The sequence below is a fragment of the Crinia signifera genome, chromosome 2 (genome assembly GCF_055691185.1).
Source record: "Crinia signifera chromosome 2, ASM5569118v1, whole genome shotgun sequence".
NCBI classification, from domain to species: Eukaryota; Metazoa; Chordata; class Amphibia; order Anura; family Myobatrachidae; genus Crinia; species Crinia signifera.
The window spans coordinates 25,047,254-25,059,406 of NC_139218.1; the positions used below are offsets into that span (position 1 = coordinate 25,047,254).

The 12,153-nt window shown below is 41.9% G+C and overlaps 1 protein-coding gene across 1 annotated transcript in view; it reads left to right on the plus strand.

Moving 5' to 3' along the window:
- Nucleotides 1-12,153, plus strand: part of IFNAR1 (interferon alpha and beta receptor subunit 1) — a 69,193-nt gene that overhangs the window by 21,723 nt on the left and 35,317 nt on the right. The window lies entirely within an intron of this gene.

Below are 12,153 nucleotides of genomic sequence, written 5' to 3' on the forward strand. Positions count from 1 at the left end.
TCAGAATAATATAACAATTTATTACTAACAATAAAATAACAATATAAAATGTATAAAAAGGTGAATCTCTTTGGCAATGATAAAGTTGAAGCTAGTTATCACGGGGATAATCAATATTGGAGCTGGAATAGCTTAAAGTTCACTGTGTGAATATAAGAGTTTGAGCTGTATATTACCATCCCATTTGGCCTGGTTTGGATGGCCCGATGCTGTGACGAAATGTCCAAAACAGATGTCCTATAATTTCAAGGACTCAGGATTCCCACTTATGTCCTCTTGTAAGCGTCTGGATCATTTAGGGATCATGCAGTTATCCCACAGTTGAAGTAGTCCAGGAAAAAACGAGGGTCTTTGGGGAGAGATGGACAGGTCACTTGGCAGAAAGGATGATGGTGTAAGAACAGCGATATTCACAGGTGCTAATTCACAGGTGCTCAACGCGTTTCCCCGGGTATCACCGGCTTCTTCAGGAGCAAGTATGTTTGTGCTAGGTTCAGGGCATGGTTTTATACCTGATGCCTAATCAATTACGAGATTCACCTGCGTGCATAATTACAGACTAAAAACATTTCTATCATGAGAACCGTGTTTTTCAGTATTAGATATAATAATCGCATTTATATTGGAGGCAGTCATATAACTAAAAGTATATTTTGTATATCAGAAAACGTTTTTTACCATAGAAAAAGGGAATCAAGGAGGTCCCTTTGTTAGGTCACATGACCCGCAGTAATTAGTTACGTTTTTAAATAGAGAGTTATAGTAAGAGTGTTTACTCACACACATAGGGAGATGCTGCCCTGGTTGTGCCACAGAGAGCAGCGCGGCGTATCACCGTCACGAGCCGATTGCCGGTATCGGCTACGTTGTCGGTGCTCCACACATGGAGTTCCGGGCACAACAGATGCGTTGCCGAGCAACAGACGCGGTCACGTGATGCATTACGTGATTCGCGTCGTGCTCGGCAACAGGACACACGTCCTTAGCCGCACTCGTCTGCCGGGAGAGACAACGTCATTACATCACACAACGTGTGATGCTCCACGGCAAGGGGGGCGGGGTTCGGACGGGTATCGCGTTGTCATAGCAACGCCCAAATGTCAGATCTCGAGAGATCTGACCAGGGGGCATGGATTTATAGGTAAAAATCTACGGATGAATTTATAGATTTAAAAGGACAGTATATGAATAACAATATTGTTGTAAATGATCTTTCATCTATGACCATAATTCTAAATAAAACAGGCAAAATAATATAATATATAATATATAAAAATAAATAAATAAATAAATGAAATAAATTGAATTAAATAGAATACATTATTTACTAATACATAACATGTAATATAATATAAATTAGTGATATACAAACAATATGAACATAATAATGAATATTAGAAGGATCATCAAGAGCAGGGAAATTTTTATATGAATATAAATTAGTTAATAAATAAATAATCAATGTCAATAATAATATATATGATAAAGTTGATAAATGTATATAAAAAATAATAACATAATAAAATGAGATATAGAAGAGGGAAAGAAAGAAGGCTAACAATATACAGTATCACAGTACGGTGTTCAGTTCGATAGTTTCATTCAATCCATCTGGATGTAGTGAATTGAATTTCAGTGTCCAAAAAATCTCTCTCTTACATAACAGATTAAATCGATCACCCCCTCTTGGAGTGTGAACAATATGTTCTAAGCCTGTAATAGATAAACAGGCTGGATTAGCATTATGGTGATTTTTATAGTGTCTGGATACACTATGTTGTAAGAAACCCTTCAAGATATTACGTCTATGCTCCATGAATCTTGTGCGTAAACATCTTGTAGTTCTTCCCACATAGGGGAGGTTGCATCCACATTTTAAAAGATAAATCATATATGTGGAGTCACAGTTCATGAATGATCTAGGTATATGAGGTAGATGTTCAGGGGGAGTTGTTATAATGGAAGATTTTTTAATGTGTTTGCACATTGTGCATTTGTTTTTACCACATTTAAAAAAACCTTTTGGTTTTTCTGGGAGCCAAGTTAAATGGTCACAGGTCTTTTTTGGGGGGCATAAGGTAGTCTCTTTTTGAAGATGGCTGGGTGCTAGGATGGTTTTTAGAGTTCTGTTCTTTTTATATATTATTTTTGGTTTCTGAGGAATAATTTTGGTTAATATTTTGTCTTGGTGTAGTACTCTATAATTTCTCATGATTATATTTTTAATGTCACCCGCACAATTATTGAATTTACTAATAAAAGCTAGATCTCTTTCTGTTGTTTCTGAGGGAATTTCACTTGAGCTCTCTTTTTCTTTAGCAGATTTTTGGGTATCATGTTGTTTGAGTAGATCTTCTCTATTGAGTAGGAGTGTTTTTTGTATGCCCTCCTCTAGTAAATATTCTGGGTATTCTCTCTCCCGAAAGGATTCAGACAGAGCATTTGCTTGTTTCAAAAATTGGTCAGTTTCTGTACAGTTGCGCCGAAGGCGCATAAACTGGCCTTTTGGAATACTGGTCTTCCATGGCATATAGTGACCACTCTTAAAATGAATATAAGAGTTGGTGTTAACAGGCTTGACATAATTTGAAGAAATAATTTTGTTGTTTTTAATCTCGAGAGTCACGTCCAAGAAGTTAACAAATGACTCACTAAAAGTGTGTGTGAAGGATAAATTATAATCATTGAAATTAAGGGAATTGACAAAATGAGTGGCAGATGTGAAATCCCCATCCCAAATTATAATAAGGTCATCAATGTAACGGCCATAGTAGACCAGATTCGCCGCCCAGCTGCTCCCCCACACATGGGTCTCCTCTACCTCCCCCATGTATAGGTTTGCATAGCTGGGCGCAAATCTGGTCCCCATGGCCGTCCCCATCACCTGTAAAAAATACTCACCATGAAATGTGAAATAATTGTGTGAAAGAATAAAGGAAATACTATTAATGATAAAGTCCCTATGCTCCGACTCCAGATCAGCGTCCATTTCTAGTCTTCTCTGTACCACCTCACATCCCAATTTATGTGGGATGTGGGTGTACAGAGCACTGACATCCAGCGATAGAAAGGCATAACTGTCTTTCCATTCGATGTTTTGAATTTTATTAAGTAAATCTCGGGTGTCTTTGATATAAGATCTAAGAGTCGGAACATAGGGCTGCAAATAAAAATCAACATAATGGGAAAGGTTAGCAGTGACAGAACTAATACCAGAAACTATAGGGCGCCCAGGAGGTGCAGTGAGGGACTTGTGAATTTTTGGTAAGAAATAAAAAGTGGGAGTGATAGGATGTGTGGGTAGGAGAAATTTGTGTTCCTCCTTGGACGTGACTCCCGATACAACTGCTTTGTCTAACATTATTCTGAGTTCATTCAGAAAAACATCTGTCGGATCCTTGGTCAAGAGAGAATAAAATTTAGTGTCATACAATTGTCTGTATGACTCTTCAAGATAATATTGTCTGCTCATAATGACAACATAATGAGACAGAGTAATGGGTAATATTCCCAGAAACCAAATATTACCCATTTTTCTCTTTTTGATTTAGATTAGAAGTTTTGTATTGTTTTGTGTTTTCTTTGAGACAGAGTAATGGGTAATATTCCCAGAAACCAAATATTACCCATTTTCGTAATAAGTCTGAATTTTTTCCTATCAGTGCCAAAAGCTCTAGTATTGAATCATTTTACAAAATAACCCTTGAAGACTTTAAAGAACTCTGTCTCAAAGAAAACACAAAACAATACAAAACTTCTAATCTAAATCAAAAAGAGAAAAATGCCCTAAAAAATTTACAACAAGACAAACAAATAATCATAAAAGAAGCCGATAAGGGGGGGGGGGGTTGTCATTATGAGCAGACAATATTATCTTGAAGAGTCATACAGACAATTGTATGACACTAAATTTTATTCTCTCTTGACCAAGGATCCGACAGATGTTTTTCTGAATGAACTCAGAATAATGTTAGACAAAGCAGTTGTATCGGGAGTCACGTCCAAGGAGGAACACAAATTTCTCCTACCCACACATCCTATCACTCCCACTTTTTATTTCTTACCAAAAATTCACAAGTCCCTCACTGCACCTCCTGGGCGCCCTATAGTTTCTGGTATTAGTTCTGTCACTGCTAACCTTTCCCATTATGTTGATTTTTATTTGCAGCCCTATGTTCCGACTCTTAGATCTTATATCAAAGACACCCGAGATTTACTTAATAAAATTCAAAACATCGAATGGAAAGACAGTTATGCCTTTCTATCGCTGGATGTCAGTGCTCTGTACACCCACATCCCACATAAATTGGGATGTGAGGTGGTACAGAGAAGACTAGAAATGGACGCTGATCTGGAGTCGGAGCATAGGGACTTTATCATTAATAGTATTTCCTTTATTCTTTCACACAATTATTTCACATTTCATGGTGAGTATTTTTTACAGGTGATGGGGACGGCCATGGGGACCAGATTTGCGCCCAGCTATGCAAACCTATACATGGGGGAGGTAGAGGAGACCCATGTGTGGGGGAGCAGCTGGGCGGCGAATCTGGTCTACTATGGCCGTTACATTGATGACCTTATTATAATTTGGGATGGGGATTTCACATCTGCCACTCATTTTGTCAATTCCCTTAATTTCAATGATTATAATTTATCCTTCACACACACTTTTAGTGAGTCATTTGTTAACTTCTTGGACGTGACTCTCGAGATTAAAAACAACAAAATTATTTCTTCAAATTATGTCAAGCCTGTTAACACCAACTCTTATATTCATTTTAAGAGTGGTCACTATATGCCATGGAAGACCAGTATTCCAAAAGGCCAGTTTATGCGCCTTCGGCGCAACTGTACAGAAACTGACCAATTTTTGAAACAAGCAAATGCTCTGTCTGAATCCTTTCGGGAGAGAGAATACCCAGAATATTTACTAGAGGAGGGCATACAAAAAACACTCCTACTCAATAGAGAAGATCTACTCAAACAACATGATACCCAAAAATCTGCTAAAGAAAAAGAGAGCTCAAGTGAAATTCCCTCAGAAACAACAGAAAGAGATCTAGCTTTTATTAGTAAATTCAATAATTGTGCGGGTGACATTAAAAATATAATCATGAGAAATTATAGAGTACTACACCAAGACAAAATATTAACCAAAATTATTCCTCAGAAACCAAAAATAATATATAAAAAGAACAGAACTCTAAAAACCATCCTAGCACCCAGCCATCTTCAAAAAGAGACTACCTTATGCCCCCCAAAAAAGACCTGTGACCATTTAACTTGGCTCCCAGAAAAACCAAAAGGTTTTTTTAAATGTGGTAAAAACAAATGCACAATGTGCAAACACATTAAAAAATCTTCCATTATAACAACTCCCCCTGAACATCTACCTCATATACCTAGATCATTCATGAACTGTGACTCCACATATATGATTTATCTTTTAAAATGTGGATGCAACCTCCCCTATGTGGGAAGAACTACAAGATGTTTACGCACAAGATTCATGGAGCATAGACGTAATATCTTGAAGGGTTTCTTACAACATAGTGTATCCAGACACTATAAAAATCACCATAATGCTAATCCAGCCTGTTTATCTATTACAGGCTTAGAACATATTGTTCACACTCCAAGAGGGGGTGATCGATTTAATCTGTTATGTAAGAGAGAGATTTTTTGGACACTGAAATTCAATTCACTACATCCAGATGGATTGAATGAAACTATCGAACTGAACACCGTACTGTGATACTGTATATTGTTAGCCTTCTTTCTTTCCCTCTTCTATATCTCATTTTATTATGTTATTATTTTTTATATACATTTATCAACTTTATCATATATATTATTATTGACATTGATTATTTATTTATTAACTAATTTATATTCATATAAAAATTTCCCTGCTCTTGATGATCCTTCTAATATTCATTATTATGTTCATATTGTTTGTATATCACTAATTTATATTATATTACATGTTATGTATTAGTAAATAATGTATTCTATTTAATTCAATTTATTTCATTTATTTATTTATTTATTTTTATATATTATATATTATATTATTTTGCCTGTTTTATTTAGAATTATGGTCATAGATGAAAGATCATTTACAACAATATTGTTATTCATATACTGTCCTTTTAAATCTATAAATTCATCCGTAGATTTTTACCTATAAATCCATGCCCCCTGGTCAGATCTCTCGAGATCTGACATTTGGGCGTTGCTATGACAACGCGATACCCGTCCGAACCCCGCCCCCCTTGCCGTGGAGCATCACACGTTGTGTGATGTAATGACGTTGTCTCTCCCGGCAGACGAGTGCGGCTAAGGACGTGTGTCCTGTTGCCGAGCACGACGCGAATCACGTAATGCATCACTTGACCGCGTCTGTTGCTCGGCAACGCATCTGTTGTGCCCGGAACTCCATGTGTGGAGCACCGACAACGTAGCCGATACCGGCAATCGGCTCGTGACGGTGATACGCCGCGCTGCTCTCTGTGGCACAACCAGGGCAGCATCTCCCTATGTGTGTGAGTAAACACTCTTACTATAACTCTCTATTTAAAAACGTAACTAATTACTGCGGGTCATGTGACCTAACAAAGGGACCTCCTTGATTCCCTTTTTCTATGGTAAAAAACGTTTTCTGATATACAAAATATACTTTTAGTTATATGACTGCCTCCAATATAAATGCGATTATTATATCTAATACTGAAAAACACGGTTCTCATGATAGAAATGTTTTTAGTCTGTAATTATGCACGCAGGTGAATCTCGTAATTGATTAGGCATCAGGTATAAAACCATGCCCTGAACCTAGCACAAACATACTTGCTCCTGAAGAAGCCGGTGATACCCGGGGAAACGCGTTGAGCACCTGTGAATTAGCACCTGTGAATATCGCTGTTCTTACACCATCATCCTTTCTGCCAAGTGACCTGTCCATCTCTCCCCAAAGACCCTCGTTTTTTCCTGGACTACTTCAACTGTGGGATAACTGCATGATCCCTAAATGATCCAGACGCTTACAAGAGGACATAAGTGGGAATCCTGAGTCCTTGAAATTATAGGACATCTGTTTTGGACATTTCGTCACAGCATCGGGCCATCCAAACCAGGCCAAATGGGATGGTAATATACAGCTCAAACTCTTATATTCACACAGTGAACTTTAAGCTATTCCAGCTCCAATATTGATTATCCCCGTGATAACTAGCTTCAACTTTATCATTGCCAAAGAGATTCACCTTTTTATACATTTTATATTGTTATTTTATTGTTAGTAATAAATTGTTATATTATTCTGAGAACCGTGTATCGCATTATTCCTAAAACAGCCAGCGCCGGCACAAACCCTCTCTTGTCTCCATTATAGGGGTGAGGATTCCTAACAGCAGGCGTCTCCATTATAGGGGTGAGGATTCCTAACAGCAGGCGTCTCCATTATAGGGGTGAGGATTCCTAACAGCAGGCGTCTCCATTATAGGGGTGAGGATTCCTAACGGCGGGAGTCTCCGTTATAGGGGTGAGGATTCCTAATGGCGGGATTCTCCGTTATAGGGGTGATGATTCCTAATGGCTACTTCTAATGATTGTCCGATTGAGGTACTAGAGCAGTGCAAAAAAGAACTGAAATAAGAAATAAAAAAGCTGAATTGAGAGAAGAGTGAGTGATCCACAATAAGAGAGAGGAGTGAGCGGTCCTCAGTAGAGAGAGAAGAGGGAGTGAGCGGTCCCAGGAGAAGAGTGAGGGAGCGATCACAGGAGAAGTGTGAGCTCCTGCGGGCGCTCGCTCACTCTTGTCCTGTGGGCGCTCGCTCACTCTTGTCCTGCGAGCGCCCGCAGGGAGAAAGAGGGAGCGAGCGCCCGCAGGGAGAAAGAGGGAGCGAGCGACCGATAACAGGGGGGGGGGGGGGAGAGTGAGCGACCATAAGGAAAGAGTGAGTGAGTGATAACATGGGGGGGGGGGGGGGGAGTGAACGACCATAGGGGAAGAGTGAGTGAGTCAGCGATTGCAGGAGAAGAGTGGGTGAGCGTTTGCAGGAGATCCGCTCCTAGCCAGTGGTGGCATTTTCCCCAGGCTCGGCCTCTGCTCCTACTGACCATCACTGAAGCTCATCTACTTTGGAGAGAATACAAACAACCTCATTTTGTAGAATGCATTTTGAGCCATATTAAATACTTTTGTGATGTCACTTATCCATACACCCGATTCATGTCTGTTTATTCCTTTATTAAAGCCGTATATTGCAGTTCTAAATCTCAGGTTCAGGATATTGCATCTTATGCTGTGTACACACGGGGGCGATAGGGGCTATAATCGCTGGGAATATGGTCGCAGGCGACCATATTGCCAGTGATGGAAGTGTGCCCCAGCGATAAATCGCCGGGTGCGCGCTCCCATTTTCTGCCCCATTGTAATCGCTGGTCGCAGGAGCTTGCTCCTGCGACCAGCTAATTACCTCTGCGGCTCCCCCAGCAGAGGTTCCTTTTCATCAGCGACCATCTCTGGTCACTGAAGAAAAGGAGACACTGAGCAATATATTGCTCAGCAATATATTGCTAGCAATATATCTCTCCCCGTGTGTACGCACCTTTAGTGCTGGATGTCCAGTACGTTTGGATAATGGGCATGGTATCTTAGTGCTGGATGTCGGGTACATGTGGATAGTGGGTACAGTATCTTAGTGCTGGATGCCAGGTACATAGGGATAATGGGTGCGGTATCTTAGTGCTGGATGTCTGGTACATGGGGATAATGGGTACGGGGACTTAATGCTCGATGCCGGGTACATGGGGATAATAGGTACGGTATCTTAGTGCTGGATGTCGGGTACGTTTGGATAATGGGCATGGTATCTTAGTGCTGGATGTCGGGTACATGTGGATAGTGGGTACGGTATCTTAGTGCTGGATGCCGGGTACATGGGGATAATGGGTACGGGGACTTAATGCTGGATGTAGGGTACATGTGGATAATGGGTACGGTATCTTAGTGCTGGATGTCTGGTACATGGGGATAATGGGTGCGGTATCTTAGTGCTAGTTGTAGGGTACATGGGGATAATGGGTACGGTATCTTAGTGCTGGATGTCGGGTACATGGGGATAATGGGTGCGGTATCTTAGTGCTGGATGTCGTGTACATGGGGATAATTGGTACGGTATCTAAATGCTGGATGTAGGGTACATGGGGATAATGGGTGCGGTATCTTAGTGCTGGATGTTGGGTACATGGGGATAATGGGTACGGTATCTTAGTGCTGATGTCGGGTACATGGGGATAATGGGTGCGGTATCTTAGTGCTGGATGTTGGGTACATGGGGATAATGGGTACGGTATCTTAGTGCTGATGTCGGGTACATGGGGATAATGGGTACGGTATTTTAGTGCTGGATGTTGGGTACATGTGGATAATGGGTACGGTATCTTCGTGCTGGATGTTGGGTACATGTGGATAATGGGTACGGTATCTTAGTGCTGATGTCGGGTACATGGGGATAATGGGGGATGTATCTTAGTGCTAGTTGTAGGGTACATGGGGATAATGGGTACGGTATCTAAATGCTGGATGTAGGGTACATGGGGATAATGGGTGCGGTATCTTAGTGCTGAATGTTGGGTACATGGGGATAATGGGTACGGTATCTTAGTGCTGATGTCGGGTACATGGGGATAATGGGTACGGTATCTTAGTGCTAGTTGTAGGGTACATGGGGATAATGGGTACGGTATCTTAGTGCTTATGTCGGGTACATGGGGATAATGGGTACGGTATCTTAGTGCTGGATGTCGGGTACATGTGGATAATGGGTACGGTATCTTAGTGCTGGATGTCGGGTACATGTGGATAATGGGTACGGTATCTTAGTGCTGGATGTCGGGTACATGTGGATAATGGGTACGGTATCTTAGTGCTGGATGTTGGGTACATGTGGATATTGGGTGCGGTATCTTAGTGCCGGATGTTGGGTACATGTGGATAATGGGTATGGTATCTTAGTGCTGATGTCGGGTACATGGGGATAATGGGTGCGGTATCTTAGTGCTGATGTCGGGTACATGGGGATAATGGGTGTGGTATCTTAGTGCTGGATGTTGGGTACATGGGGATAATGGGTACGGTATCTTAGTGCTGGATGTCGGGTACATGGGGATAATGGGTGCGGTATCTTAGTGCTGGATGTTGGGTACATGTGGGGTAATGGGTGCGGTATCTTAGTGCTGATGTCGGTACATGGGGATAATGGCTGCGGTATCTTAGTGCTGATGTCGGGTACATGGGGATAATGGGTACGGTATCTTAGTGCTGGATGTCGGGTACATGTGGATAATGGGTACGGCATCTTAGTGCTGGATGTCGGGTACATGTGGATAATGGGTACGGTATCTTAGTGCTGGATGTCGGGTACATGTGGATAATGGGTACGGTATCTTAGTGCTGATGTCGGGTACATGGGGATAATGGGTGCGGTATCTTAGTGCTGATGTCGGGTACATGTGGATAATGGGTACGGTATCTTAGTGCTGTATGTCGGGTACATGGGGATAATGGGTGCGGTATCTTAGTGCTGTATGTTGGGTACATGGGAATAATGGGTACGGTATCTTAGTGCTGGATGTCGGGTACATGGGGATAATGGGTGCGGTATCTTAGTGCTGGATGTCGGGTACATGGGGATAATGGGTGCGGTATCTTAGTGCTGGATGTCGGGTACATGGGGATAATGGGTGCGGTATCTTAGTGCTGGATGTCGGGTACATGGGGATAATGGGTACGGTATCTTAATGCTGGATGTCGGGTACATGGGGATAATGGGTACGGTATCTTAGTGCTGATGTTGGGTACATGTGGATAATGGGTACGGTATCTTAATGCTGGATGTCGGGTACATGTGGATAATGGGTACGGTATCTTAATGCTGGATGTCGGGTACATGTGGATAATGGGTACGGTATCTTAATGCTGGATGTCGGGTACATGGGGATAATGGGTGCGGTATCTTAGTGCTGGATGTCGGGTACATGGGAATAATGGGTGCGGTATCTTAGTGCTGGATGTCGGGTACATGGGAATAATGGGTGCGGTATCTTAGTGCTGGATGTCGGGTACATGGGTGCGGTATCTTAGTGCTGGATGTCGGGTACATGGGGATAATGGGTGCGGTATCTTAGTGCTGGATCTCGGGTACATAGGAATAATGGGTGCGGTATCTTAGTGCTGGATGTCGGGTACATGGGAATAATGGGTGCGGTATCTTAGTGCTGGATGTCGGGTACATGGGGATAATGGGTACGGTATCTTAATGCTGGATGTCGGGTACATGGGAATAATGGGTGCGGTATCTTAGTGCTAGTTGTAGGGTACATGGGAATAATGGGTGCGGTATCTTAGTGCTGGATGTCGGGTACATGTGGATAATGGGTACGGTATCTTAGTGCTGATGTCGGGTACATGGGGATAATGGGTGCGGTATCTTAGTGCTGATGTCGGGTACATGGGGATAATGGGTGCGGTATCTTAGTGCTGGATGTCGGGTACATGGGAATAATGGGTGCGGTATCTTAGTGCTGATGCCGGGTACATGGGGATAATGGGTGCGGTATCTTAGTGCTGGATGTCGGGTACATGGGGATAATGGGTACGGTATCTTAGTGCTGGATGTCGGGTACATGGGGATAATGGGTACAGTAACTTTGTTCTGGGTACAGGTCGCTGTGGATAATGATTCTTCCGGACACTTAAAACTCCCAGTTGTGTTTGGTAGATGTTACAGTATTTGCACGGGTAAATACATCGGGCCAAAGATACTAAGCTGTGGAGAGAGATCAAGCGGACCAAGTACCAACCAACCAGCTCCTAACTGTCATCTTACAGACACACAGTCTGTAACATGGCAGCTAGTAGCTGATTGGCTGGTACTTATCCCTCTCTCCACTCTCTCTCCAATGCTTAGTACATCTGGCCCTGTATCTCCTCCGCTGTGGGCACCCCATACTTGATATCTCCATGGTTCTACAATTCTTATCGAGGGGAGGTTATATGGAGACATAACTTGTGTGCTGGCGTTCCCCTTTCTAACCACATACTGTATAAATGCCATTATGACCAGACATTTGTCTTAGATATGA